The 27,884-nt window shown below is 47.4% G+C and overlaps 1 protein-coding gene across 2 annotated transcripts in view; it reads left to right on the top strand.

Moving 5' to 3' along the window:
* The first annotated feature begins 15,986 nt into the window (after window positions 1–15,986).
* TNK2 (tyrosine kinase non receptor 2) overlaps window positions 15,987–27,884 on the top strand; it is a 155,996-nt gene continuing 144,098 nt past the window's right edge. The window contains exon 1 of one of the 2 annotated variants that reach the window (XM_083177499.1): window positions 15,987–16,142. The gene's annotated coding sequence lies outside the window, so the exon portion shown is untranslated. The remainder of the gene's footprint in view (window positions 16,143–27,884) is intronic. The other variant, XM_083177500.1, reaches the window with a different exon arrangement.

Here is a 27,884-nt window from a genome sequence, read left to right as displayed (position 1 = left end):
ACCGGCCCTGCCCTGTGGGATGTGTCTGATGACTGCAGTGTCTCCTAGTGGATGAAGAAGAAAACAGGAATTTGGTACTCACTGATCATTCCATTTCTCCGATTCCACAGGGGGACACTGCACACACCCTCACAACTGCTCTTTTAGTCTGATGGATGTTTGGGGTGTTGTGGATTTGTTTCTTTTTTTCTAGTCTTATACTGTACATTCCTTTACTGCTCTTCCTACCTTCTCTCTTATCTTGATCTTGGCAGCAGTCTTCTAAGACTGAGGTCTGATGGGGGGATAGAGGGGCAGGAGCCTGCCATATTTTAAAGTGTCGACTCCTATCAGCACTCTATACCTTAATGTAAGATGTCTGCAGTGTCCCCTGTGGAATTGGAGAAATGTAATTATCCGTGAGTACCAAATTCCATTGATAAACAGCAATCAGAGCCGTTTCAAAGAAAATATTCAATTCGTAGACTTGCATATAAAGTATTATGAATGTATTTACTATTGTAAGCATATCTGAACTTAATGTTCCAGAGATAGTGGCATAAATAATTAGTACATAAAAAAACAGTATGTCACTTGTTCAAGATCTGATGGTAAGGAACGAAAAGTCCTGCAAAATATTCAAAGTATGCGAAACTTATGTAGGGTACACACCAGGACGACCCGCTCACGATGCACATCGTGAGCGGGTCGTCAGTGTCTCGTCCGACTCGCTCACAGTGACGCGGGGGGGCACGACCCGCTCACGATGTGCACCGTGAGCGGGTCCGATCCGATGGCGACCCGCACCCGGCTGTATGGTCGTCATTGAGCTCCTACCTGCAGCAGGTAGGATCTCAATAACGACCGACCCGCGGGACCGCGCATCGGATCGGTATCGGTCCCCACCAGGACAGAAAAGGGCCCAATCACCACACAATCTACATCCAATTGGTGGGAATTGGATCTAGGTTGAGGGGATCGGGCCCTAGTCGTCCTGGTGTGAATCCACGGCATTACTCGGGCAAGTAATTTAGTAGGGATGGACAGCACACAATGCCAGTAATCTCCCGCAGGAGTCTGCTCCAAATGGGTTTCATTTACTCCTGTAAGTCTGTTCAGCAATATATGAGATATGTTTCTTCTTGTGAGACTCAAGTAGTGCTACTTTTCTAATACATCTGTCCATTTATACTGAAAACATTTGAAAATATTTAATTACAGTAATTAATTAATTTGCACTCCTAACACTTTTTTGCAGTTTTAGGGACCTAAAATTAATTCTGGTTGATTCGCTCGAATGCTAATATGCATCCCTGCGAGTTAACCAGATCCCGCCTTGCGAATGGTGCTACACCGGCCCACCATTCGCAAGGCACATACGTTCGCACAGGCTGCGATTGGATGTTTTTACATAAACATATATTTGCAGCCTGCGGGGTAACACCCACATCATTCAATGGTCGCCGACCATCGAATGATGTGGAACGTGCACGCAGATCTGTGGTTGCTCAGAGCAATCTTAGATTTGCGTGCACATTGGAAGGAAAGTGGGTGGGCAGCTGACATCACCTTTTGTCAGCTGCCCACCCACTTCCCTCCGAATGTGCACGCAATGTGCTCATTCGATGGTTGGCGACCAAGTGGGTGGGCAGCTGACAAAAGGTGATGTCAGCTGCCCGCACCCGCGTCATCGACCCATTCACATGAGAACACCTATAATTTGCATGGGAATGACGTATGCTAATGGGCCATCCCATGGCCAATTCCCCCTGCCCTCCGTTCGCCCACAATCGTGCAATGTTTACCTAAAGAAGCCCTGTATAATTTATGAATGTGGTTTGCCTAGGCCAGGCCTGTCCAAACTGTGGCCCTCCAGCTGTGGTGAAACTACACATCCCTTGCCATAGTTTTAACATTCCCTAATAGCAAAACTGTGGCAAGGCATGATGGGACTTGTAGTTTTACAACAGCTGGAGGCCATAGTTTGGACAGGCTTGGCCTAGGCACTCTGGTGGTGTTGTGAGGTTCTTTCTAGAGTGCCTTGGAATGGTGGTCCAGGACCAATTCAATAATTTATGGTCAAAGTGATTGGCAAAACCAGTGCTAGGGGCTGCCAATCAAAAAACCTGGACAATTAGAAGATCAGCTGTACACCACATAACTCTAAGGATGACCGATAGGCACATTTTACTTAATTTGTTACCAAATTTATTAATCCTTTTTATCCTAGGAGTGCCATGAATAAAATGCTGATACTCTAGGGCGTTGTTATTCAAGAGCGTTTTGGAACCACTGGTTTACATACTGTATTTCTACTCTCATTGTGAGACGTGATTTGCTTACAGTGCCATCTAGTGACTGTACAGTAACTTGCACCTATCTCAGACAAAGAGAGATACTGGCAGCCTGAGTACGTTCACATACTGGGTGAAATAAAGGATATATATATTCTAAGAAATTTTAGAGTTTTTTATTATTATGGATCAGAATAAAATGAAATAGCATTTCCTTGAATAAAGGCAATATGTTTGATGGTGTTCTGCATAATCACTGACATACAGAGGCCGATTTGGAGCCCAGCGAGCAGGTAATCACACCCCACCAAGTGCAACCCAACATCCCTAAATATTTGAGAATTGTTGGCACAGTAAATAATAATTTTTACAGTGTCAAATGGGACAGGCATTTTGGAAAGTTACCATAGCCACATTGTTTCCATCATTATAGAGTCATAGCCACGCGATCCGGATAAAACAATTCAGATGTGACAGTAGGATAAAGTTCTCGAATAAGGTCTATCCTATTGAAATTGGAACAGTTTAGATCATTTTAAACTGTTGAAGTTAACACAAAGACCTGATGAGTTGATGAAGTCACTTAAAACCAGAATTGCCCCATTAATACATTACACAAAAAAGTAGGGTCAGTTTTTCACATTACACATCCAGTAGTACCCTTATTTACATGTTGCAACAGTAAAGCCCCTTATACACATAATGCCACATTAAAGCCCCTCCTTATTCATGTGTGTGCATTCTATACCAGGTGACACTTACAAACCGCCTACAACAGATTAAGATTGTTCCATTTAGTAGGAGTGCTGGACTGTTCATTGTTTATATGCTGTGTGAATGTGAATGTATGTGTATATATTTATTATGTTGACCCACACTCGCATCTTCAAAGATACAGCCTGTGGGGTGCAACCCAGTCATGCATCCATCAATATAAAGCAGTTAGTGGGGCACTCACCAATGTAGTAAAAATGAATGTTCTTCCTTTATTAGTGCATCAGACACACATCTTGTCGATGTTTCTGTCCTAGCTGGACCTTTGTCAAGACCACAAATTCCAAGTGAATGTAGCAAGCATAGCAGTACAAAACGACTCTGCCAAATGACTCACTAATGCCACTTTCAGACCGCACATATTAACCGGTATATTGCCGTTTTTTTACCGTTTCAAACCGGTAATATGTGCGGTCTGAAAGGTCCACAGTGAATTTACAGTTTTAAAATAACTGGTATTTTAAAACTGTAAAAAACACAGGGTCCTACCCGTTTCAGACCCTTTTTTTGCTGTCTGAACGGGTCTGAAACGGTACCCAGGCAGCAGTGAGCACTATTGGTCGCCAGCGCCATGCATATTTAATGAGCCGGCTGCTCATTACATATGCGCATAGGTAATGAGCGGGTGGCTCATTAAATATGCACGGCGCTGGCTCAGAGGGGACCAGCTAATGCTCAGTGTACCCTGCCCCTGCCTTAGGTACCAGGGGATGAGGGGGTATGAGCGGTGTAGTTTACCTCCAGCAGCCAATGAGTGTCAGATCCCCATTCGGAGAGCGAGCCGGGGTCACCGCCGGAGAGGAGGGGAAGGGAGGAGGTGCGGGCCGTGTCACTGATGCTGCTTTCACACCGCAAACCTGCTTTAGACCAGGTATTTACATGCGATGAGAAAGTGGTCAAACTTGCTCTGACCCATTTTAAAAATCATTTTAAATAGCTGGTCTAAGCAGGTTTTGCGGTGTGAAAGCAGCATTAATAATTAGTTAGCAGACTATGGACCTTATTCTAGTCCACACTCACACTGCGAGTTGTCAACAGTGATGGAGATATCAGGATGGTAACTTTTCTTGGTACTTATGTAGTATCTGGGCTGCCGATTTCTAAATCGGGTCGGATCGGGAGATCGCATCGCATCGCATGCGACCATGCGATTCGATGCGATGCGATGCGATGACCCGATTTTTCCATAGGAATCAATGTTAAAATGGACTGAGTCCATTTTAACATGGAATTCAATGGGAAAAATGGGTCCTTTTCATACCCCTACTATCCAAGTGGGCATGGAGTTGGATATAAACCTGTGGCGAGCCACCGAGCCCGAAGCGTGGCGAGCGAAGCGAGCCCCGCGAGGGGACGAATACCGTCCCCTCGCGGGGCTCGCTTCGCTCGCCACGCTTCGGGCTCGGTGGCTCGCTACGCTCGCCACAGGTTTATATCCAACTCCATGCCCACTTGGATAGTAGGGGTATGAAAAGGACCCATTTTTCCATAGGAATCATTTTAACATTGATTCCTATGGAAAAATCGGGTCATGCGATGCGATGCGATATCGCATCGCATCGCATCTGATTGTATGCCTTAACTTAAGGCATACAATCAAAAAATCGGCAGCCCAGATACTACATAAGTACCCTTTTCTTGGCTGGTGGGAATATAAGTAATTCAGTTTTGGAAATATTTAGTTTGAGGTGGCGAGAAGACATCCAAAATTAGTTGGCAGAGATGCATTCAGAGACACAGCCCAAAACCACTGGTGACAACTCTGGGGTTGATAGATAGATTTGAGTATCGTCCGCATACAAGTGATACTGAAATCCGAAAGAGCTGATTAGTTTGGCAGGAGATGAGGTATAGATTGAGAAAAGCAGAGGACCTAAAACTGAGCCTTGCGGTACTCCAACTGACAGAGGTAGTGAAGAGGAAGTAGAGTCAGAGAAGCAAACACTCAAAAAGAGCGATCAGATAGGTAAGATGTGATCCACAGTGTCAAACGCAGCAGAAAGATCTAGAAGAATAAGTAGTGAGTAATGGCCTTTAGACTTAGCAGTTACCAGATCATTCACCACTTTAGTCAGTGCTGTCTCAGTGGAGTGTTGGGAATGAAAGCCTGACTGAAGTGGGTCTAATAGGGTGTGAGACTTAAGAAACTTGTGAGGCGAGAGTAGACCAGTCTCTTGAGTAGCTAGGAGAGGCATGGGAGCTGAGCGAAAGGACATTAGTTAGAGAGAGTTACTGTAGGGTCAGAATTGCGTTTTTTTCAGAATGTGAGTAATCACTGCATGTTTGAACAGAGAAGGAAAAGTACCAGTAGCAAGAGAGAGATTGCAGATTTTAGTTAAGGTTGGAATAAGCACAGGAGATAGAGTTTTAATGACTTGTGCAGGTATAGGATTAAGAGGAGAGGTAGTGGAGTAGGAGGATAAGAAGAGTGTGGAAACTTCCTTTTCATTTGTGGGCTCAAATGAAGAGAAAGTACCAGAGGTTTCAGGTGGGGAAGAAAGTGGGTTAGGGGTTGAGGAAGTGCAAACCATTTAATCTCAGATGTTATCAATCTTGTCCTTAAAGTGGGAGGCAAGTTCTTGTGCACTAATGGTAGGGGGAGGGTACAGAAGATACTTAATTGTGTTTAAAAAGTTGCTTAGGGTTGGTAGCATGAGAAGAGATGAGAGATTGGAAGTATGTTTGTTTGGCAGTGTCCAAAGCATTGCAATAGGAGTGGTAGCTAGTCTTACATGTGAGGAAATCAGTCATATTACGAGATTTACGCCATTGGAGTTCTACTTTATGTGACTGATTTAGTAGTTGTCTTGTTATTTTGGAGTGCAACGGCTGGCATCTAAGCCTGCGTGGATGTAATGGGAAGCTGGAGCCACTTCATCAAGGGCCAATTCAAGAGTCTGGTACAGGTGGGAAACTGCAGAGTCAGGAGAGATAAATGTAGAAATTAGTGAGAGCTGCTGTTGCAGAGAGCTGGAAAGTTGTGCAAAATTAACCCCTTCCCGACATTGCCTTTTATGGTAATTTTTTTTTTTTTTCCTCCTTGCGTTCAAATAAGCGTAACTTTTTTAATTTTCCGGCTATATAGACACATGAGGGCTTTTTTTTTGCGGGACAAGTTGTACTTTGTAATGGTACCATTTACTATACCGTATAATATTCTGGGGAATCAGGAAATAATTCAATGTGGGGTAAAAAAAAAAAAAAAACGCCATTCCACAATTTTGCGCTGGTTACGGTTTTTTTGAAGTTCATATTTCGTTTAAAATGATGGGTTATCTTTATTCTATGGGTCGTTACGATTCCGGTGATACCAAACGTATATAGTTTTCGTTACATTTTACCACTAAAAAAAAAAAATAGAAAATGTTACGGTTTTTCGAATTTGCGTCGCGTCGCCATGTTCTGCGGCTTATAACTTTTTTATTTTTCCACCTACGGACCTGGGTGAGGGCTCATTTTTTGCGGGCTGAAGTGTACTTTTTAATTAATACCATTATGGGATATGGGCGACTTTCTGATCTCTTTTAGCTATTTTTTTTTGGGTAGGCGATGCGACCAAAAAACGTAGTTTTGGCGTTGGGGATTATTTTCCGTTTACGCCTTTAACCGTGCGGGATAACTAATGTTATATTTTAATAGATCGGACTTTTAGGAACGCGGCGATACCAAATATGTTTATTTTTTTTATTTTTTATTTATTTTTATTTGGGAAATGGGGAAAGGGGGGTGATTTGAACTTTTAATATTTTTTTATTTTTTTTTTATTTTTAAACTTTATTTTTTTTTTTTTTTTTACTTTTACTACAAGGCCCCCTAGTGTACTTGACCACTAGGGGGCGCGATCGCCTGTACTAGGTTCAGCCATAGAGCTCTATGGCTGAACGTAGTGATTTTATGCACTTCCTATTACATCCTGCCTCAGGCAGGATATGATAGGTATGCAGACACGGCCAGCACACGGGTCTACATTAGACCCCTGGCTACCATGGCAACCGATCGGCACCCTCCGATCTCGCTGCGGGGGGCCCCGATCGGCGCCGGAGGGGGGCGCCCCCCCTCCGATCAGCTATTTAAGCACTGCGGTCGCTTTGCCCGCGGTGCTTAAAGGGTTAAACGGCCACGATCGGCGAACTCGCCGCTCGTGGCCGTGAGAGCAGGGACCTGGCTGTAATATACAGCCATTACCTGCTCTCTTTCAAGCCAGCTCACTCCGTGAGCTGGCTTGATTCCCCCGCAACCGACATATGACGTAAATGTACGTCATATGTCGGGAAGGGGTTAATAGCATTCGTTTTTCTGCGGGTTAGAGTAGGCTTGTGTGATTTCAGCGTCAGTGAGCTTGGGGTAATGGAGGAGAGCGACAGGGTAATGAGATTATGATCAGAGAGTGGGAAGGGAGTGTTAGTAAAATCAGAGACTGAGCACAGCCTGGTGAAAACAAGGTCAAGGCAGTGGCCTTCCTCATGAGTAGTGCAGTCGGACCGCTGGGAGAAGATGAGAGAGTTTGGAAACCTGCAGAGATTGTGGACTGTCAATAGCAATATGGAAATCACCCAGGATGATGCTGGAGATGTCAGAGGATTAGAAGTGGGGGAGCCAAGTGGGCGATAGCAGCAACACGCAGAGAGAAAGGGGAAAAAATCGTAATAAAGGGCCCTATTCTACTTCACTCTTTCTGACAAAATCATTCTTAGATGGACAAAACCATGTGCACTGCAGGTGGGGCAGATGTTACTTGTGCAGAGAGAGTTAGATTTGGGTGGGGTTTTACTTCAAAGTGAGATTTATATTGCAGTGTAAAAATAAAGCAGCCAGTATTTACTCTGCACAGAAACAAAATAACTAACCCAAATCTAAATCTCTCTGCACATTTTACATCTACCCCCCCTGCAGTGCACATGGTTTTGTCCAGCTAAGAAGGATTCTGTCAGAGTGAACTAGAATAAGGCCCAAAGTAAACCATTTGACAGTGCTGCGTGAGCCAGGTTTCAGTAATGGCCAGCAGGTTGAAGTTCTGGGAGATGAAGAGGTTGTGGATGAATGTTAATTTGTTGCAAACGGAGCGTGCATTCAAGACACATAAGCGCGCCAGATGCGGTAGTAGTGCTTGGAGGTAACGTCTTTCCTGGCTTTCATCATGGTGGGTATGACAGCCCGAGGAATACCTGCCTGCCTTAGGATGGATCTTTCAGCAGCCACGCCGTCAAATGAAGCTCACTTAAGTCTGGAAAGACGAAAGGCCCCTGACTGAGTAGATCTTCTTGAAGAGGCAGGGGCCATGGTTCGCCGATTAGCAGAGACGTGAGGTTGGTGTACCACGATCTGCGCGGCCAATCCAGAGCTATCAAGAGGACCGTGATCTGATCTCTGAATCCTCTGCAGCACCCGGGGTAACAGCGGGAACGGAGGGAAGATGTAAACAAAGTGGAACAGCCAAGGTGCCACTAGAGCATCCACTCCCACTGCCTGTGGGTCCTTCATCTGGGCGAAGTACTGGGGCAGCTGATATTTGTGGTGAGATGCCATGAGGTCCGCTTGAGGTCACCCCCACCTGTGAAGCAGGCCTTGAAACACCTGGGGGTGGAGACACCATTCCCCTTGGTGTACATCTTGCCGACTTAAGAAGATGGCCAACGCGTGGTCTTGAGCCCAGAGGAGGATTCAACTGACTTCCTTCATGGCTGCGCGTGCCGCCCTGCTTGTTGATATAGGCGACAGCCAAGGAATTGTCGGACTGCACCCTGATGGGCAGACCCTGAAGGAGATGACGAGCCTGCAGGAGAGCATAATATACCACTCTGAGCTCCAGAATATTGATTGAGAGGCAAGCTTCCTGCTGAGTCCAATGTCCCTGGAACTGGTAATCCAGGGTGACCGCTCCCTAACTGCTCAAGCTGGCATCCGTGGTGAGCATAACCCAATTCCAGATGCCGAATCTCTTTCCCTCCCTGAGGTTGCTGGTATTTAGCCACCAGAACAGGGAGTGTCGTGCCCACACCGACAATTTCACTTTGGTGATAGCCTAGGTGATAGCCTGACCACTGATTTAGTAGGCAAGGTTGGAATGGTCTCGACCGAAACCGTGCATATTGGATCGCCTCGAAGGAGGCGACCATCCTTCCCAGTAACCTGGTGCACGTGAGAACCGACAATTGTTGTGTTAGAAGCACAGTGTGGATTAAAGCCTGTAGTGAGTGGATTTGGTCTTCTGGCAAAAAGACTCTCCGCATGGTTGAATGCAGTATCATTCCCAGAAACTGTAGCCGTTGTGAGTGAAATTTAGGATCCATCCGAGATGGATGAGTCCGATCGATGTTTTCCAGCAAGGCCTCCCTGGACGGAGCCTTCAACAGAAGATCATCATGGTACGGTATGAATGGGAGTGCCTGAACTGCCAATGCTGGTTGCGAACCGTAAGAATGCCTGATGGGGTGGCCAAATGGGAATATGGAGGTAAGTATCCTTGATATCGAGAGATACCAAGAATTCGCCCTCCTCCAATCCTGCGATCACTGACTGCAGGGACTCCATCCTGAACTTGACTGGGTAAAGGTAAGGGTTCAGATCCTTTAAGTTGAGGTTAGGGCAAGCTGAGCCGTCTGGCTTGGGAACCAGAAAAAGACTGGAGTAAAAACCCCAAGGTCTTTTGGTCCTCCGGGATCACCACCCCCGCATTTACGAGTTTCGAAATGGCTGCAGTTAAGAGACGGCCTTTCTGTTCTGAAACTGGTAAAACTGTTTTGAAAAAATAACGGGGAGGTGTTTTTTTAAAAACGGATCTTGTAGCCGAAGGCTATCAGATCCCGGACCCAAGCGTCTTGACAAGACTGAAGCCATACGTGCCTGTAGTCATGAAGACGAGCTCCCACCTGGGGGTCCCCCAGGTGGGCCTGAAGCCCGTCCTGCTGAGGGCTTAGTGGCGGTTTTAGCCTCTTGGGTGGAGGCGGAAGCACCTCTACGACGACCTCGGGAGCCTCTATGCGAGCCCCCCCTCTGGAACGTCCTTGAAACTTTGCCTGCGGGCAAAAGGACCGAAACAAAGTACCTTGAAATGCCTGCGGGCAGGAGGGGGAGAAGCAGTAGAAGGAAGGTATGTGGATTTACCCCCTGTAGCCTGCGATATCCACTTGTCCAGTTCGGGCCCAAACAGGACATCCCCGGCAAAGGGAAGAGCCTCCACTGCCCACTTGGATTCTGCATCAGCTTGCCACTGGTGAAGCCAGAGTGACCTGCGTACTGAAATAGAGAGTGCAGAGATGCGGGCCCCTATGATGCATACATCATTAGAGGCTTCCACCATATTAGCTGAGGCATTACGTATCTGTTTTGCTAACTCTAGCAGGACGTAAACATCAGCACCCTGATTTAGATGTGTAACCAACTGAGAAGCCTGATGGCCTTGTTGACCCAGCAGCCTACCTGAGCCGGACGCTGTACAACGCCTGCTGCGGTATAAACAGACTTAAGGGTAAGCTCAAGCTTACGGTCCGAGGCGTCCCTAAGGGTGGTGGCCCCTGGTACCGGGAGAACTGTTTTCTTTGAGAGACACGTGACTGAAGGGTCAACCACCGGGGTTGGTTCTACCAACTTTCTGCCCTCTGCAGACAGTGGGTATGAAGCCAAAATTCTGCGAAAAATTTGAAATTTCTTATTAGGGTTTTTCCATGCCATCAAAACGTGCTCATCTAGTTCCTCTGCAGGAGGAAAAGTGGCCGTTTGTCTAGGTTTTTTACCAAAAAGAGAGAGGCGACTGGGAGCAGCAGCCCCATCATCAATATCCAGAGCTAGTTTGACCATATCAATAAGGTCGTCTAACCCTTGAGCAGCCTGTTCAGGCTCTTGTGGTAAAGCCTGTTGCTCATCAATATCTGGAGCGACAAACTCACCCTCCTCTAAATCTGGCATGTCATCATCCGTGTCAGTGTCTAAGACCTGCGTGAGCAGTCTTTTTAGCACTGGTGGCTGTGAGTCACGTGCACTGGGGCTCAGAGTGGGCTGCACCGTTTCTGGGGCCAAGGCTTCAGTTAGACCCTCCACAGCTAAGGCTCAATCACGCTGCTGTGATCTGGAGGTTTCTCTGTCCCTCTGTGAAGCTGTAAGCTCAGAAGACAGGCGTCACATCAGTGAGCTGTAATGCCCACGCAGGGGAGGGCTGTGCCTCAGAGGGAGAGGGATTTGGGGTGCATTTCTCGCACACCAATGTGCCCTCAGCAGATTGTGTAAGTTTTGTATTACACTTTTTGCAAGACCTCTTGGAGCTGCCCCCTGCCATTGTAACAGTGATTGGTATACAATATAAAGATATATGCAAACTATCAGCAAGTTATAACTGTACATATACACCAGAGGATAGTATAGTCAAAACCAGAGTAAAAGACTGGACAGGAGAGACAGTATTAGAAGTATAAGCTGCCAGAGACTAACAACAGCGCTATGGTATATACCAGGGAGCGCTATAGCCTAATTTGCATACAGCCCAAATCTGTGTCACCAAGCTCTAACCCCACTGTCTGCATGCAGGGCTTGGGGAAGCTGATGAAGGTCTGGACACCGGGAGAAAGGGGCTGTTCTTGAGTCCCGGAGACTGTCACAGCAAAAAACGGAGGTCCCTCTGTGCTTGCAGCGGTGCCTTTTGTAAGAAAATTGCCGCCGCTGCTTCAAGTCACGCTGGGGAGAAGCCGGGGCCGCTGGGGGCATACCATGCGGTAGCTCCACCCCTTCTGGATACTCCATCTCCCCTAATGGAGCAAATGTTTAAAAAACACTGACCTGCACTACTGCCGTCTACCATGCACCGACATACATTACTGATGCCTTGCTGGCCGGAGGCAGTAGAGGCTGAGTGAGGACTGCATGCGGTGGCGGCTGTCACTCCGGAGGTGGTGGTCTCTGCAGCCGGGGACCGGGGCGGGTGCCGCACGCAATTGCGGCTGGGTCCCTCCGGCAGCTCCCGCATTGCAGGCAGGCAGCAGCAGGCAGCCTGTCTGTTGTGGAAGATGGAAATCTTCTTTTTTCTATCTATTTTAAATTTTTGCACTGGAGCAAGCCAGAGTGTGACCAGCTCCCAGAGGGCACATTCTAAGACTGCCTAGGTGGGGGAGTAGAAGGGGAGGAGTTGGCCACACTCAATTAAATTTAAAGTGCTCATGCTCCCTTCTATCCCCACTGTACTCCAGTGACACCTAGTGGATGAAGGAGAAAAACAGTTCTAATGGATGACAATCAGGAGCACAACTGCACACCACCACATACTTGAACCTAAGGATGACAATTTTTAATATTTTAAGTTTAGGTGTCTCTCACGCATCATGCGCGCTTCTAGTGAAGCAGCATTGTTTCTTAGTCATGCACCGCGTCGTGGATAGTGGGGGTAAGAAAAGGTCGGAGGACGCGTACCGCTGCGCTCGCCACGCTTCGGGTTCACGTTGATCGTGGGGTGGCGTTAACTATTTTTTGGGGGGCCATTTCACTGGTCAGGAGTTTTTTGGGGGGTCTCTGGCCCATTTAACATTGTTCCCTATGTTGATTTGGTAAAATTGAGGCATTTTACATTGTTCCCTATGGCAAATCGCGGGCATCGCGTCGGTACCATCTTATGCTTATTTTGGCCGCATACGATGCGACCGACGAGATTTTGACCATTTCGATGGGAAATCGCGGCCATCGCGTTGGTCGCATCGCAGACCATTAAAAATTACCCGCGATGCCCGCGCTAGGAAACAAGTACCAAAAAAAGGTGTCAGAAATGACAGGCGGGGCACGTGCCCGGGTGCCCCCCCCCCTAAATCCGCGCATGGCTCCACCCTGTGAAGTGTCCTACAGTATCTCCTCTCCGGACTTCTCCCGGAGAGGAGAGTTACAAAGTAGGTAAAGGAGCATATACATGGGGCGATCTAAGTTCCTTAGAAATGAAGCACACATCGTCCCGTCTGTACACTGCATGGCGATGCACGGTCCCACGCATTGCCATTACCCGCTCAGATCTTTAGCACATGAAGTCAAGATCTAGATCAGGCATGTCCAACCTGTGGCCCTCCAGCTGTTGATGAACTACACATCCCAGCATGCTTTGCCATAGTATTGCTATAAAGGAATGCTAAAACTATTGCAAGGCATGCTGGGATGTGTAGTTTCACAACAGCTGGAGGGCCGCAGGTTGGACATGCCTGATCTAGATAGTTCTCCTGCATGTGCATTAAGAAACCGGGGACGGATTTAGACCTCATCAGGCCCTAGGCAAGATACTGGTTTGGGGCCCTCCTTCCTCGAACAATCCATAACACTATATTTTTTATGCATATTGCAGTCAGCGTCCATACAATACCTTGATGCGTGCACGGTCTACCAATTATGCTTAGCAGCGTGGACATTGGCATTGCACACAAATTTGAATCAGGCTTTAGGTGTTTTGGAAGTAGGCTTAATACCTACAGTATGTCGCATTTAAAGTAACCTGACTGGCCGCATACAGTCGATGAAACCATTTTGTGTGTACAAGTATTTTTTTATCCTAGCAAAGAATATCAAAGGGACTTTGGGAGTGTGAGCAGGTCCATCTGATGTCATTACATCATGCGACAGTTGTGCAATGCTCCTCTGGAAATGTTTTAGATGGCCAGAACATGTTTATGGGGCCCTGCTGGACCCTAGGCAGGCACCTAGTTTGCCTCGTGGAAAATCCGCAAGGCAACCTAGAAAACTGAGGGGTAGATTTATTAAGCTCGGTGAAGTGATAAAGTATCTGATTTTTATCACCAGCCAACTGTGAAGTTACAGGCTTGGTTTGAAAAATGACAGATAGAAGCTGATTGGCCGGTGATTTAAAAAAAACAGACACGTTATCACTTCACCGATCTTAATAAATCTGCCCCTCAGTTAGCACAGATTGCTCATACACACATCATTAGGTGTGTGTGGGAGATCTAGCCACTGGGAAGCTCAAGGGAAATCACCTAGCCTACATCGCTCAGCCTGTAGGGTAGGCAGAAATCGCCCAGTGTGCATGGGGCTTAAGTATGTTCTAACATAACCCTCAAGCCCCATACACACTAGATGATTTTTTTAAAAGCTCTTGCTCAGAAGGGCCCTTCTGACCATCATCATTATATCGCATCCGATCTTCTGTTGAGTGCTGGCAGAAAGCCGGATGTCACGTGCCCTCAGTGCCCAAGCTGCCAGTGCTTCATGACTGGAGTTGGGATGCCTGCCCTCCCACATACAGCGACTTTCTCGGCTCCTGATTGGCCAGAATTCATTCTGAGCAGAGACGCCGAGGAAGAAGGATCTCTGCATCTCTAGTATACAGCGGAGCAGAGCGGGTACCAGCAGCCGGGAGCAGCGCGTCTTGAAGTGAAGATGCCGGGGTGGACGCCAGAGGACAGGTGAGTAGGATTTCTTTCCCCAGGTACCCCTTTGGATTACTACGGATCCAGGACCCCGGACTCTTCAGCCCTGGAGCCCCGGACCCGGACCAGCCCTGGAACCAAGGCCCCGGAACCAAGCCACCGGACCGGACCCTGGGACCTACCTACGGGATCAAGATAGGTAAGTATCAGTGTGTTTGTGTAATGTATGTATTAAACTTTTATTTTTATAATGTGTCAGTGTGTATTTATTTATCTATATTTTTTACTGTGGAACTACAAGACCCAGCGGGCACTTTAATGCCCCGCAGGCTGGGACTTGTGGTTCTCCAAGTCCCAGCTTGCGGGGGAGGCTTGCTGGGACTCATAGTTCCACTGTCTAAAACAATAGGTTTTTCATCTATTTTTTTACACCAAGATCAGCCCGGTGGCCACCGCACAGGGCCACCGGGGACAGCACCAGGCTTCAGCCTGTTCAGGTAAGTCCTGGAGGGGGACCCCTTTATTGGGGGGGTCCCCACTCCCCCAGGACCCCTGGCCAGGCTGACTGGTCGGTAGGGTTAATGCTTTGGCCGCGGGACCTTATATAATAAGTGTCCCCCGGCTGTGGCATTACCCTGCTGGCTGGTTGTGCCTGGGGCTGGTTCTTAAAATACGGGGGACCCCTACCCATTTTGTCCCCCGTATTTTGGGAACCAGCCCCGGCCCTTGAGCCTGGGGCTGGTTTTAAAAAATCAGCGAAGCCCTATTTGTCGGGTTTCCTGATTTTTTTAATGCCAGCCCCGGCTCTTTCAGCCTGGTGCTGGTTACGGCAGTGGGGGGGGGACCCCACGCCGATTTTTTTTTTTAACTAAATACCGTTTCAGAGGCATTCCCACTGCCTCAAAAAACGGTATTTAACCGTGTAGGACTTTTAAAACGGGTTGAAATACCGGTTATCTTTAACCGGTATTTCAACTCTGGCACTTTCCCACTGCAGCCTTATGCTGGGTACACACCAGGACGACTAGGGCCCGATCCCCTCAATCTAGATCCAATTCCGACCAATTGGATGTAGATTGTGTGGTGATTGGGCCCTTTTCTGACCTGGTGTGGACCGATCCGATGCGCGGTCCCGCGGGTCGGTCGTTATTGAGATCCTACCTGCTGCAGGTAGGATCTCAATGACGACCATACAGCCGGGTGCGGGTCGCCATCGGATCGGTGCACATCGTGAGCGGGTCGTGCCCCCCCGCGTCACCGTGAGCGGGTCGGATGAGACACTGACGACCCGCTCACGATGTGCATCGGGTCGTCCTGGTGTGTACCCCGCATTAAACGGTAAATTGCGCTGAAAATTCGGCAATTTACCGTTTTAGACCTGCAGTGGGAAAGTGGCATCTTTTGGATGTGTACATCCACCATTATAGTGTGTAGATAAGTACATGCATTTTAGAGTGTGTGCCCTCTGATGAGAATGAAGTGTGTGACTGTGTGACAGAATTGATACAGCTGCTGCAGCAGGACCAGGCTCGCCCACAACAAGCGCAGCAGACAGCGCGCGTACACACTTTCTGGTTGTTGTGGGGGAGAGACGTGTGCGCGCCCAGGTCTGTGTTTGATACGCGCGCTCCCGCTGCTGACAGCTGCGCGCCCCCGGGAACCGTGTCCGAGTTCTCGTTTGCTCGCAGATTGCCCGGTCCCGGGGCCGCCGGGGGCGAAGGAAAGGAGCGGGATTCAGGATGTGTGACAGGTCAGTGCTCGGTGTTCCCTGGCTGCTGTCGCAGAACCATCCAGCGGGTGCCTGATGTATTATGTAACGCACTGACATGTCGCCAAATTGCTGTCTCTGGAGGCTGGTGCTGTGATTGCGTAGAATGTTATTCAGTGTTATGGGAACACATGTCCTGGGTGTGTATCCCACCTGTACAGACTGCTCACCATCCGTGGCTGCACATGCATGTATACTAGTGCTGGGTTACAGCCAATGCAGACGCAGCAGTACTGTCAGGAGATGCGCCTGGCTGCTGGTAACCTACCTGATTGATATGGGGTTATAATGGACAAAGGATAATTGTTGCTGGATAGTTATATATAGCACGTTAATATATAATTATGGAAATGTTGTCTAGACTTTGGGACATATTTATCAAACCTCTTTTTCATAAAATTATGTAGAAACTATAGTATCTGTTTCCTTATATGTCCTAACTCTGGGGAGAATTCAACTGAGGACAAAGGATGCGAATTGCCACAACGTTTGAATGCCAGCAATGGCAGCCCGATTCGCACCTTGATACAGTATCAATGGTAGACAATGTCTAGGATGACAGTCACTCCGTCGACTACTAATGGTTGACAGTGACTAGGCTGACACTTTGAAATGGTTGACATACCCAAGGTCGACATTGACAATAGGTCAACACAAGCTAATGGTCGACATAGGCATGGTTGACATGAATAAGGTCAAGGTGTTGACCTATTGAATGTCGACAGAGTGACTGTCAACCTAGACATTGTCTACCCAGTCAGTGACTGCATACCGCTCATACTTGTTACCCTATCCAGTAGTAAGCATTTTTGAGTGACTTTCTGCTTCTGTAAAAGTGTGGCTGTGCATATTCGGCCAGGCAAATCTGTTCGCCCTCAATTTAATTCCCAACTATGTACTAATAGCGTAATACAGGAGATTTCACAAATGCAATATTATCGCTTCAGAACACAGTCCCAATTATTTTCAGTGGGGACTATGGTCTGACTCAGTGTACAAAACTCCAAAAAACATAGCTTTTTTGGAGTTTGGCCTCAATAATTAACGCCATGCTCAGATGACATTATCCGCTTTATGCTTTTAAAGGTATTTTGACAGGAGAGGGATCTTACAACTCCTCTCCTGCAGTTTCTGTCTGGCTTCAGAAAATGTCACTGTTGATTTTGAATATGGATGACAAGTCAATGTGCACTTGCACTGCCGTAATTATTAATACTAATATTTAGTATTAGTACCTGTAAGCAGAATATTTTTTTTATGTTTGATTTGATGTTTATTTGTAACAAGTGAGAACCAATAACTTGGCCTTCATGTTTATAAATAGTGGTACCCATGCAAAGCCATTGCAACACTCTGTAAAGAAAAAGGGTGGGATGTACTAAAGGGAAAATGCGGTAAAACGGGGGTTATACCGCATTTTCCTATGTACCATTAGCCGTCTACCACATTACAGGTATCGCGGGGGTCTCCATCACCGCAATCCGATGCTAGCCGCATATGTTAGTAGCATCGCGGCGGCTGGCAGGCGAAGGGCGGCGATGTATATTAATACATCCCGCCCATACTGTGAAAAAAGCATAGTTATTCACACTTAAGGTCTTTTATAAGTAAAATCATAATTTCATCTAAATACAGGTATAAGGTGTGTGGAGGCCGCAGCCTAGGGTAGCTTGTGCGTGCGCCTGCCAATAACCTTGTATGGGGAACTAATATGCCGGGGATGCTATTACAATTACAGTATAAAGCTCTCCCAGCATCACAGATTCATAAATACTCAGCATCACAAGTGTGTTAAACACACTGTAGTGCCCACAGTTCACACTAAAAAATTAGGATGGTATATGATGGTACGCCACTTCCAGCTTCCCACTTAGAACACAGCAGCACTGGGACTTGGGATTATTATTACCGGTCATTTATATAGCGCACACATATTCCACAGCGCTTTACAGAGAATATTTCAACATTCACATCAGTCCCTGCCCCAGTGGAGCTTACAATGTATATTCCCTCCCACATGTACATGCACACCCACATTCATTCTAGGGTTAATCTTGCTGGGAACCAATTAACCTACCAGTATACTGTATTTTTGGATTGTGGGAGGAAACTGGAGAACTCGAAGTAAACCCATGCAAGCACGGGGAGAATATACAAACTCCACACAGTTGGGGCAATGGTGGGAATCACACCAATGACCTCAGTGCTGTGAGGCAGTAATGCTAACCATTACACTGTCCATCCTAGGGCTCTTGTGCCAGCGAACAGTGGCGATGACAAGCTGGTGTGTGGCTGCTTCTGACTGGCTATGGGTCCTTCAGCCATGATTGGCTTGCACACGGCAACTAAATTTTTAGTTTGATTGGCTGCCGTCCTGTGAGCCATGGTTGACTCCCAGGCAATAACAAATGTAACCTGTCACTGGACTCGATCAGAGATGCATATTGCTTGGACTTTAGCGGCTGAGAGAGAGAACTGGGGAGAGGGGCTAGGAGTTAGGGAGGAAACAGTGGGAGCTTTCATTCAAATTTCTATATTTCTACTTCTAAACTCCCACTTAGAGCACTGCATTCAGCTATGTATTGGGACCCCTGTGTGTGGTAAACTTGGATTCATTCTGTTTTTAAAAGAAATGTAGAATGTTTTTAACCCTCAGGTGTGTGTGTCTTCAGCTTCTTTGCATGGTCTGCCTTTATTGCGGAAGACAGCGCAGAAGCACCTGGTTAGAGAGCATACTTTGGGCCTTATTCAGCTTCTAACGCTGAAGTGTGGAAAATGCACTTCAGTGTGGATCATTTATTGGTCTGTGACATGGCACTGAGGAGGCGTGGTCCGGACAACACAGGCGTGCCCGGACCATTTGCAGGGCAGACAGTGGCGGCTGCGTGACATCACATGGCTGCCCAGAGCTTGCCTTCACAGATAAGCTGTGCAAGCTGGGGGCTACCCTAAACATGTGAGCACTTTGTATAGCAAAGCATTCGCAAGTTAGTGGGGGGTAGGACATGGCATACAGGGTGACTTTGAACAGTGCTGGGTGCATGATAGCACTGTGAATTGTAGTTTTGCGAATGTTCGGCAAAGCTAAAACTCATGCTGAATCAGGCCCTAAAGTTTCTAAAAATGAAGAAGTGATGTTGCCCATAGCAACCAATCAGCTTCTGTCTATCATTGCATCCTAGAAAATGATAGAGATAGCAAATGAGTCTGGTTGCTATAGGCAACATCAACTCTTGTCATTTTATCAAAGCTTTAGTTACTTTACTAATTCAGCATGGATCGCTAATTAAAGCGTTTTCAAACCATCCAATTATCAAATGACTTCACAGCCGCAGTTAGAGAATAAGTAACCATATTCATAGCAGTCACATAGATGTTGCAGTTTGATTGACAGAAAGCCAACATTTATGGGCGGAAACATGGCGTTTTCTGGCTGTGTTTGTGAAAAAGCAGGCATGCCCAAACAGTTTTTTATGGGTGAGTCTCTGATGTCAGCGATGACCACTTCCACTTTGGATCTTTAGCAGATTAGTGGGTGCCCTAGACTTAAGCAGCCCATACACACTGCAATGCTGGGCTGTGCGTTCTGTGCTTTGAGGTGCGCGCTCCCGCGGCACCTCATCGCACAGTACAGAAAGTATGTGCTTGCACATACTTTTTGTACTTTGTTTTCATCACATTGCATCGCATTGCATGCACAACGCATGCAATGCAATGCAATGTGATCCGTGCTTGTTAAGCACGGAACGCACGCCCGTATCAGGGCGTGTATAGGCAGCATTACACAGATAGAAATAAACTGTTTGATTGTTCATTTTTGCGAATGGATCTGTTATCCATTTGCAATTTTGCAAGGGGCGGTTATTTCTTCTGTCTAGGCCACGGGTGTCAAACACAAGGCCCGCGGGCCAAATCCGGCCCGCCAGACCTCGTCATGTGGCCCGTGCAGCCGCCGCCACCCACCCCCGCCTGGCGCCGATTACATTACTGCGGGAAGCCATCACAGTGTGAGTGTCACATCACATTCAGTGACACTCACATGACGACTCGAGACTGAGAGACATACCTAACAAAGCGAGGAAGCCGGGTGACACAGTCACTCCGCCATGGCGCTCGCTGGGAGGAGGAGGGAGGCAGGACAGTGGACACAGACTTGTTAGTGTCACGTGTCCGACTCCTCTCCGGCTCCTCCTGCGGGCAGTGGGTATTGGTAGCAGTATGGGGGGGGGGGGGGGGTGTTTGAAGTTTTGCCTAGGGTGCTGAGAAGCCTTACACCGGCCCTGGATATATATCACACATACAGATATGCACTGGACATATCCTGATGGGGATACGGACATGGGGAACAAACATTACTGATCTGGACAGCACCCAGGCTGCCATTCAGCAGAGCTACTTGGTGATTGCAACAGCTGGATAGGTAGACAGTAAAACAGTACAGATATAGGACACGTCCGGCTATGCACTAGATCTGGGGTAGCCAACCCTATTCCTCGAGAGCTACCAACAGTGCATGTTTTGCAGGTCTCCTCACAGAATCACAAGTGAGCTAATTAGCTCCATCTGTGTATCTTTTAAAATGTGTCAGTGATTAATGAGTGCAGCTGTGCAGCAGCTAGGTTGTATGGAAAATGTGCACTGTTGGTAGCTCTCGAGGGCTAGGGTTGGCTTCCACTGGTCTAGACAGAGTTGAAAATATTGCCGAGCTGAGCGTTTTCAGATATTCACCCTATTTTAGCAGGGCCTCCTGCACCAATCATCACGCAAATGCTAAAGGTAGTGATGATAACTGGTCTCATAAGTGGAAGGTCGAAGCGTTGTGATCGCAAATGGCATCTGAATCGAGGCATGAGTGCACGTGAGCGCACGTGCCTGCGGAAGTATCTGGTTTTGGGACCAATTCATGTGACTCAGAATAATGACCTACTGTAAATTTACAGAGAAATAATGTGACTCAGAAAAAGGACCTAAATTTACACAGAAATAATGTGATTTAGAAAAAGGACCTAAATTTACAGAGAAATAATGTGACTCAGAATAAGGACCTAAATTTACAGAGAAATAATGTGACTCAGAATAAGGACCTAAATTACAGAGAAATAATGTGACTCAGAATAAGGACCTAAATTTACAGAGAAATAACTTTTTTTTACAAAATTATTGTATTTAGTTTGAAAAACAGACTTAAAAAAAAGTTTGAATAAAGAATAACAGGGATTGGTGTCAGGCATTGCACCACAATCAATATGATTTCTTATGGCAAATGTAAAATGTGCAGACAGATTTAGCATAGACAGCAGAAATACTATATACACAGGACCTCAACTCTAGATCACAATGTAAAAGTAATGCTGCCACTCATTTGTGATTGTAAGCTTGCAGCCGGGCCCTCTTACCTCCAAGGGGTATATTCAATGCCAAACAGGCGAGCTATGACAGTGAGCAGTACCTATTGCTCGCCGTCATATCCGCCAGTATTCAACGCACTCCCCTGCACTCGTCATTTCCAAATGGCAAGGCTTGCGGGCTCACTGTATTAGCGGCGAACCTCGCCATTCGGGGGAATCCTCGCTGTCAGATTTCCCCGGAACATAGAATAGGGAATAGGGGGGAGGGGGGACGGACGGCCGGCGAGGGGTTTAAACGGCGAGGGTGGCTTGTTTTCAACAGTCCTCGCTGAAAAGCCATCCTCACCATAAAACCCCCCTCGCCGGCCACATTGTATACACCTCCAAGTCTGTTGGTACCCAGTTTGTTTTATCACTGTCTACAATTGTACAATGCAACGGAATCGGCTGCGCTATATAAGAAACTGTAAATAAATAAATAAATACATTTGTGGGTACTCTTTACCTAGAACGGCGCCCATCGCGGTGATCGCGACATCGCGGGCACTACATAAACGGCCGCGACGCGATGCCCGCGATCACCGCGATTTTCCCATAGGGAACAATGTTAAAAAGCCTGATTGACCGCGATTTTGCATTCAATGCCTCAATGCCCGCGATTTTCACATAGGAATCAATGTTAAATGGGCTACAGAGCCCAAATAGGCAGAATTAACCCTTAAATGTCCCCCCAATTTTTGTACGCCACCCCACGATCCACGCCAACCCGAAGCGTGGCGAGCGCAGCGAGCCCGCGAGGGGCGGCGGTACGCGTCCTCCGACCTTTTCATGCCCTACTATCCACGTCGGCGTGGAGTTGAGAATAGAATAGTGTGGCGAGCGTAGCGAGCCACCGAGCCCGAAGCGTGGCGAGGGGACGCGGATACCTTCACAGGTAAACGCGTCCCCTCGCGGGCTTCACAGGTGTCCGCTTTTCGCCACGGATACCTGTGAAGCCCGCGAGGGGACGCGTATAACTGTGAAGGTATCCGCGTCCCCTCGCGGGGCTCGCTGCGCTCGCCACGCTTCGGGCTCGGTGGCTCGCTGCGCTCGCCACACTATTCTATTCTCAACTCCACGCCGACGTGGATAGTAGGGCATGAAAAGGTCGGAGGACGCGTACCGCCGCCCCTCGCGGGCTCGCTGCGCTCGCCACGCTTCGGGTTGGCGTGGATCGTGGGGTGGCGTACAAAAATTGGGGTGACATTTAAGGGTTAATTGTGACTATTTGGGCTCTGTAGCCCATTTAACATTGATTCCTATGTGAAAATCGCGGGCATTGAGGCATTTTAAAGTAAAATCGCGGTCAATCAGGCTTTTTAACATTGTTCCCTATGGGAAAATCGCGGTGATCGCGGGTACACGATTTTTATGTACCCGCGATTTACCCGCGATGCCCGCGATCACCGCGATTTTTTACCCCCGACGCCCGCGATTCTAATCGCGGGCGCCGTTCTAGGTAAAGAGTACCCATTTGTGTTCTACATGCAAAAGCAGTATTATCCCTGCATACAAAAATGACCTTGCATTCTATATTTCAGCATGGCTTGTCCAACTAAATAGGGCCATGAGCATTGATCACACACTGATAAATCATATGTGTTACTATATTTGGCTTCATTAACCTCTGCAGTTGTTCTTAATAGCATTAAACATGTTTTTAACGTTGAATTAAACTGGAGCTGGCAATACTGTTAGATTCATAGTAATCGATACGTGTGCTCCATGTTTGATCTGAGGATTAAAATCAGAGGAAAAGCAAAATAGCTGCTGCCACAAAGACACTGTGCTTTTATTAACGAGCATTCCCGGAATCGTCTAATTAGCCAAGTCCTCCCCCGGAGCAGGCTGGATAGCTGTCTGTGAGATTAGAGAAACAAGAAACACAGGATCTCATTCAACTTAAACACTCCACCCCATTCATAAGTAGAGGAGGCAGGGACGGACATACATCAGGGACACATACCTCACCCACACTTACTGAGAGAACAGGACACTACCTTACACTCCCACCCAGAGTAAACACCAGGGACTCTGTATCCCATTGCAAGTACAGGGAACTTCACTATCTCCTAGAATGCTCAGGAAGCTGCTGCTTACCACTCATAGTATTGCAGTTCTGGAATGTGCACTTCAGAACAGTGAGTGCCTTTGACATGCATAGTAACTGGGACATATACCTTCCACTTCCTGTTGTGGCAAAAGCACATACCTTGACACTAGTACCAATACATAACCAGTGTGATTAATGCACATTAATCAGTATGCATGCCCTGTGGCGCATACCTGACTGTCTGGAATATATTGGTCTGCTCATAAATGTGCCCCTGATGTGATACTGTACATTTGATATAACATAGATTTGTAATTATTAATATATAATGATGTGTTTGTTTTCTGTAATCTCTGATACTTGTACTTTGCTAAGGGATATGGTCACTAGGTCCATCCTATTAAGGTCGACATGCATTGGATAGACCACTGAAGGTCGACCAGGCCTTACAGTAGGTCAACACCTGAAATAGATCGACACGGCTAAGGTGACAGGGTTGGAAGGTCGACACAAGCATTATGTCGACAATGGCAAGCTTGACAGTCAAAAGGTCGACATGAGTTTTTCAAGCCGACAGCTGGTATTTCATGCCCTACCATCCACTAGGGAATGGCGGGAGGATGGGAGGATAGAATAGTGTGCTGAGCTCAGCGTGGCGCTGTGCCCGAAGCATGGTGAGCACATCGGTACTCCTTGACGGTGTTCATGTTGACTAGGTCTACATTCGGGAAAAAAAACCTTGAAAACTGATGTAGACCCTTTGACTGTCGACCTTGCCATTGTAAACCTAATGCTTGTGTTGAGCTTCCAACCCTGTTGACTTTAGCATGGGAAGTCGCGCTGCAAAGGGGGACACACACCAGGTGTGGGGGGAGAGATGCGAGGTGGATACACCATGGATAATCCGGCAAAATGAGTGATGCGGCACACTGATTTCCAGCAGCGTGCCGGATCACCGGTTTTGCACTATTATCAGTGTTGTACCTGTATAATAAATTGTTAGAATCTGTGGATGGTTTATTCCAGGCATGATGATGATAGAAGGAGGTGAGGATAGATATGATATGAAGGATAAAATGACAGAAAGGTGGGGAACAAGGATCCAGATGTGGGGAAAGGTGCGTACAAAATTAGAGACACACAAATAGTGTAAATAGTGACAAAAAAAATGTGAAAAACTCATGTGGACCTTTTGACTGTCAACCCTGCCATTGTCAGCCTAATGCTTGTGTCGACTTTCCAACCCCATTGACCTAAGCATGGCGAGTCGCGCTGCAAAGGGGGGGGACACCAGGTGTGTGGGACAGACGCAAGGTGGATAATCTGGCCAAACGGGTCATTATTGGGGTTGTACCCGTATAATAAATTGTTATCTGTGGATAATAGAAGGAGGTGGGGATACATATGATAAGAAGGGTAAAATGACAGAAAGGTGGGGAACAAAGATCCAGGTTGGGAGAGAGGTATGTACAAAATTAGAGACACACCAGGGCCGGCGCCACCACTAGGCAAATCTAGGCATTTGCCTAGGGCGCCGGCCACTGGAGGGCGGCATATTGCCCCCCCCCCCCCCCCCCCCCCTGCCGCCCGGGTACCTGTCCTGCGGCGCTGTGTATTTAAAGCTGGCGGCGGAGGCAGCGGGGGTCCGTGTAGTCCATTAGAAATAACAAGCGCTATCCGCCGGGCTATGCGGAAGCGCTTCTGTTGTGAAAACACTGGCAGCACGGCGCACGCTGATCTCAGCCAATCAGCGTGCTGCCAGTGTTTTCACAACAGAAGCGCTTCCGCATAGCCCGGCGGATAGCGCTTGTTATTTCTAATGGACTGCAGGGACCCCCGCTGCCTCCGCCGCCAGCTTTAAATACACAGCGCCGCAGGACAGGTACCCCCCTCCCCCGGCACCGGACAGCGCCGCAGGACAGGTACCCCCCCTCCCCCGGCACCGGGGCGCCCCCACCCCGACTTGCCTGGGGCGCTCCGGTGCCTTGCACCGGCCCTGAGACACACAAATAATGGAATATAAAGGGACAGAAAAATAAAAAGCAGACAGAGTTGCACACAAACAAAAGACTGTAGGTACATACAGGAGGGGGGGGGGGGGGGGGGTAGTAGGAGATGCAGTTAAACATACAGCGTTGGTTACAGAGGCAAACACAAAGTGTGACCAGAGATATAGGAGCATATTAGCCATTTTTACCAATATGTTTTTGTACATCTGCAATAGAGAAATTATTATTTTTATGATAACCTAAAAATACAATAATAAAGGTTCAACAAGTGCTTGTGAATGTAGAATGCAGTAAATTGTATGCAATGCACACAGAAACTTCCTCTGGGATTCTACCATTCATCTGGCTTGGCTACCTAGGATTGATGTGCCAAGCACACACAATACTGTATGTACATTTTATTGTAACAATATATGGTTTCAGTTTTTTAGGTCTGCTGGCACCATTGTCTGCTCATTGCACAGTGAGATTGTATATAGGGGAAGTAGTGGCTTGCGGGGAAAAGAAGATTAGTGGCCCAGTGAAGGAGGAAGCGCAGCAGTGTGGTGTTGACTGTGCACAGTAAGAGACTGCACTTCTTGTGTACATTAATATTGCCTCTGTATGGCATTTGGCAGCCATGACCATTAAAGGCCCCCATCCACTAGTGCAAGGGTTCACATTTGGCACCCCGCGATCTCACCCGGGGGACAGGATAGCATATGATACAGTGTATCAGGTCCTTTCACATACAATGGGCGGTATTCAATGAGGCTGATTCGCCATGTTTTTATGGCGTTTTTGTGCTGTAAGGCGAGTTTCTGACTAAAACGGTGAATCACCCTATTCAATGACCAGATGGCGAATACATTTCAAGGTTTTTTTCGCCATGATTCACCGAGTACCAATCGCTATCTTTTTATGGTGAAGTGGAAGGTGAACTTTTAAAATAAAGTGTTTTTGTTTTTTACAATTGGTGTAAAAAAATCTGGAATTTTATTCTGAGGAGGGGCATGCTATTTTTATTCATGTGCTGTAAGCACATGAATATATATTTATTAAAAAAAATATATATATATATATTTTTTTTTTACATAGACCAGCCAGCAGGTGGCCGGAGCTGAGTCGCTCATTAGATATTCATATATTCACTTCACCCGATCATTACATATGCATGATCGGGTGTAGGGAATATACCCGGTCCCCTGCTGGCACCCCCAGGGGGCAGCCTGTGCTGCCTGGCTCCCGGGGAGCCCACCTTCCCCCCCACAAACGTTCTGGGGCAGGCAGGGAGACTTCCATCTCCCTGCCTGCCACCGTCCTCAGGCTCCCTGCGGCGTCCGCCGCAGGAGCTCAAATTCGCCAGTCAAGGGCAGCGAGCCCCTGACTCGTTGAATACCGGAGCCGGCGAGGCTCCGGAACGCAGCGAGCAGTGGCGAATGTGCAGCGAATCCTAAACAGGATTCGCTGCACGTCGCCAGTATTCACATTGAATACCACCCAATGTATCTCATGAGATCCTATCAGAGATAACGGGCTGCGAGAAATATTTGTGCCAGTGAGATCTGCATGAAAAGCACCAGCGATGTGCCAGTATTCATGCGATCCGTCGCAGAATAGTATTGCAATCGCATGAAAACAGGCCATATCGCACTAGTAGATGGGGGCCTTTATGTTGAGGAAAGGATCAGTTGACGCTTTCAGAATTCAGCACAACTTAGTAGCCACTCGTCAGACCATGACATGAGCCGACATTTACTTTTGTGTTGGTTATTTTTGGGCAATCAGGAGAAGTTCAGTTGAATGTAAATGGTGTATGAAGCGTTAGTATAGATATGTTGGTATGGTGTAGCTGTAGTGCATTTTTATGTATTGGTAAGGATTGTCACTTACACCTACACAAATCAAGACATTCAGTCATTATATCTGGCTGTTTGCATACATGTCATACATTAATTTCTCCTCTGAGTAGCATACAAGCATCTAGATTCCCTCATACAACCACAGACCATGTAGACAGGAGCATTCTGGCCTATATATAACTAAAATACTACCTCATAGAATTGTGACCACATAGACATATCCATCCTAACTGTCCTGCTGTCCCACCTGTATGCCGCAGTGTTGTGTGTTCAGTGGAGTGCAGGCTCGGAACCCCCGACGCGCGTGCGGGGCCCGAAACCCCTGACGCGCGCGGGCCCCGAACCCCTGGCGGGCCCCGTACCCCAGACGCGCGCACCCCGAACCCCAGATATAGACCAATGTATCTTATTTGCAAAGCAAGGACACTGTTATT

Source organism: Crinia signifera, chromosome 3, assembly GCF_055691185.1.
Source record: "Crinia signifera chromosome 3, ASM5569118v1, whole genome shotgun sequence".
NCBI lineage: Eukaryota > Metazoa > Chordata > Amphibia > Anura > Myobatrachidae > Crinia > Crinia signifera.
Note: the sequence above shows the minus strand (reverse complement) of the source record. Positions and strands in the feature narration are given on the sequence as shown.